Genomic DNA, 3,882 nt, shown 5'->3' with positions numbered 1-3,882 from the left:
CCCAACCCCACCTTTCTTCCACCATAAGTTTCCTTTGCAATGCCTTTTCCTCAACCCCACCCTCTTCCCACCATACATTCCCTTTGCAACACCTCTTCCCCAACCCCACCCTTCTTCCCACCATAAATTCGCTTTGCAGCACCTTTTCCCCCAACCCCACCTTTCTTCCCAACCTCCTGTACCCCTGTTCACATCCTCTAACTTCCATTTCATCCCCTCTCATGATTTCTATCCATGTCTATACCCCTTCATCCTCCATCCTTTCTTACTCTCGGGATCTCCAATAGACTTCCTGTGATGTATTCCACCTAGACTACAACTAATTCCAGATATTTTTTAGATGTTTTAAAATCCAACTAACTACTCCACGTTTTTTTCTAAATGTATCTATTTTATTCACCTCAATGATATAACTCCTCCATCCTATAGATATTTTCCACTCTGTTTATCCAATCGTTTACTCTTGGTGGCTCTGGGACTTGCCAAAATTTGGGGATCAAGCCCTTAACCACACTGATTGACACATTTCTGTCCGGCCTATAGCAGATTGACGGCTGGGTGGGACACTCCTAGTTGTGACTTAGCGTCATATGACGTCCTGTCAAAACGAGCCACTCACAAGGACGCGGGGCCGCGCGATCTTTTACCAGCTGTGACATATCACTACACCGGCCCGTTGCCAGTGTCATGTGACCGCGATGACCAATCACAGCAGATCACATGTCCATTGGCTTCCTGTCATGCCATCCATTGTATACAATTATGTTGTAAGCTGTGACTGGTCAAAGCAGTCACATGATACAGACAGGGCCAATCAGAGCCCATCTGTATCATGTGATCAGCTTTGCCCAATCACAGCTAATTACAACAAAAGACTGAATGAATCCGTTTCATTCTGTAACGATTTCAAACATCAACGAAATACATCGGTATTAGCAATCATAATGTGTTAATGAAAAAAAATCCTGATCACTCGCCCAGAGTAGTTCCGTGTTACTATGGTAACATCGTATTGCTTTGCTCGCAGTGTGCTGAAAATAAAATAGTAAAAAAAGGAAAAAAGTTAATAAAAAATACAAAAAATAACAGAAACATTTGAAAAAAAAATACAAATTCAATTATTATTATTATTATTATTTTCACCAAAGAAATGTAGCAGAATACATTTTAACCTAAATTTATAACGAAATGTTATTTATTTGCAAAATTTTATAACCGAAACGAAGAAAAGAGCGTTTTTGTTTTTTTTTTCAAAAGTTTCAGGTGCTTTTTCTTTTATTTAGCAAAAAATCAAAAAAAACTCAGTGGTGATTAACCCCTTTCACACCTAAAGGGTAAAACAAATCTAAATGCCTAAGCACAATTTTGCAATATGTTCCAGAATCGTGTCTGGTTACAATAAGTAGTGTCCTCAGGTGCTAGGTCCCTTTTAGTTAGAGCCCCTCCTGCAGTGATGTCATGGTAGAGTCTGGAGCCACATCTAAGCCAGGTTGGAACCCTAGTGCAGTTGGGGCATGGGAGCCAAACGCCTCACATCTATGCAGATGTAGCCAGAAAGCGGAGGCCCTGCAATGGGCTGGAGGCTGGGGAGAGGTAGACCCGCACCCAGAAGAGCCGGTTGTAGACTCCCTGACCCTTATGGAGGTGGGGGCTAGTTCAGGTTGCAAAAGGCTTTTTAGGCCAGGCCAAGAATTCCCTGGAGTGAATCTCTTCCCCTTCAGAGATGTACCCATGGAGGAGGTGACTGTAGATATCCCATCCCAGCGAGTACTAATGACTCTGGGAGAAGTGAGACTTTTTAAGGGAAGATGACTTACTAAAAGTGCTGCGCAATGCTTTCACATGTGACTACTGTGGAGTGTCCACTAAATGCGATTGACAACGTTCCATCATGTGACCCTGGTGAGTATGTTGATGTGATGTGACTGTTTAGGCCATTTTCCAAGTTCCACCAGTAAAGTGCAGCAAAACTATCTTTGTGTGGAAATTCCTTCCTTTGGGGATATAAAGGTTAACAGCTGAGAATTATGTGAGGAGGCCTCTGGCATGGAGAGGGGCACAAGGGTGGCAGAGGGTTTAAGTCTCAAGCAGGGGGGGTCACCGTTCTAGCAGGAGAGGGATTGGGGCAGGGACTTGTGCTCTTGGCGCCATTACTGGCCATTGGCAATCCTCAAATTACATGCTGATCTGCACTTCCAGTTCCCTCTCTGTAGGTTCCCGTAGATGGGTTCTCCAATGGAGACTCTCCCGATCTTGCCCCGAAGGCAGGGGCGGACTGACCATTTGGAAACTCGGGCACTGTCTGAGAGCCTGGGGTCAGTAGGGGGCCCCATGAGATGCCTCTGGTACCTTTTTCATAGGCTTTTTTGAGTTTGGGCAAGGACACAGGGGCCCCATGATCCTCTATTGCCCGGGGCCCCATGAGTTGTCAGTCCGCCCCTGCCCAAAGGGCATACTACACTTGGACTACATCCCTACATAATGGTGTTTCAGAGCCTACCTCTTCCCATCAACCCACTATCTCCGCCCGCATCACTCACCTCCTAAACGACATCTCAGACTGGATGTCGCTACATTTCCTCAAGCTCAACATCTCCAAAACCGAGCTCCCCGTCTTTCCCCCTGCCAACACCCCCCCCCCCCATCCTATCCACCATCACCAACAACTCCACTATCACTCCCGCCCCGTAAGCCAAAGTCCTTGGCGTCATTCTTGACTCAAACCTCTCCTTCCAACCTCATGTCAAATCACTCACAAACACATGCAGGCTCCATCTTCCCAACATTGCCAAGATACGCACCTACCTCACCCCAGACACCACCAAACTTTTAGTACACTCCCTCATCATCTCACGCCTTGACTACTGTTTTTCTCTTCTCACTGGCCTACCCCAGTGCAGGCTCTCCCCGCTCCAGACCATCCTGAACTCAGCGGCTAGATTCATCCACCTCACCACCCGCTCCACCTCTGCCACCCCCCTCTGCCTCTCCCTCCACTGGCTCCACCCCCCTCTGCCTCTCCCTCCACTGGCTCCCGATTGCCCAACGCATCAAATTTAAACTCCTAACCCTGACCTACAAAGTCGTTCACAACACTGCCCCTGACTACCTCACCAACCTGATCCCCAAGTACCACCCTACCCGTACCCTTCGCTCCTCACAGGACCTCCTTCTATCCTGCTCCCTGGTCTCCTCCTCCCATGCACGACTGCAGGACCTCTCCAGGTCCTCCCCCATCCTCTGGAACTCACTGCCCCAATCCATCAGACTGTCGCCTTCCCTCTTCACATTCAGGCGCTCCGTCAAAACCCATCTCTTCAGGGAAGCCTACCCCACCCTCACCTAACGGCCATTCTCCCTCTTTCCTCCCACCACTTCATTCCCCTCAGCCACTTCCTACTGTACCTTTACCCCCTCCCTCCTAGATTGTAAGCTCGAAAGAGTAGGGCCCTCTTACCCCTTGTACGTTGTTTGTTGTTGTTGTACTGTGCCATGTATTGTCCCCCCCTCTATTGTACAGCGCTGAGCAAACCCTTTGGCGCTATATAAACTCGTAGTAATAATAATAATAATAATCAACCTCCACCCTCAAGCTCTTCAGGCCCCAGATTATAAGGGAATAAGAAAGCCCCACCCACAGTATCCACTCAGGGGGAGGAGATTCCGTAAAAAGGGTACTAACCCCTGCTTACACACTGAAGGCTATATGGCTGACACGTGTTAGGGTGTGACACCACCAACAATTAGTTATTGAGAATTCCACCATACCGAAAGTCAGGACTACCGTGCCGCAACTATATGTATTGTGCATGGCTGCAGGGCGGCTGCAGGGCGGTGCTATTCACTTGAATAGGTCGCAATAGGATGGCTGCAGTGCCTGAC

This window comes from Staurois parvus, unplaced genomic scaffold, assembly GCF_062004578.1.
Source record: "Staurois parvus isolate SC_StPar_1 unplaced genomic scaffold, SC_StPar_1.0 ptg001910l, whole genome shotgun sequence".
Lineage (NCBI taxonomy): Eukaryota > Metazoa > Chordata > Amphibia > Anura > Ranidae > Staurois > Staurois parvus.
The sequence above is the reverse complement of the archived record's forward strand: the minus strand, read 5'-3'. Positions refer to the sequence as shown.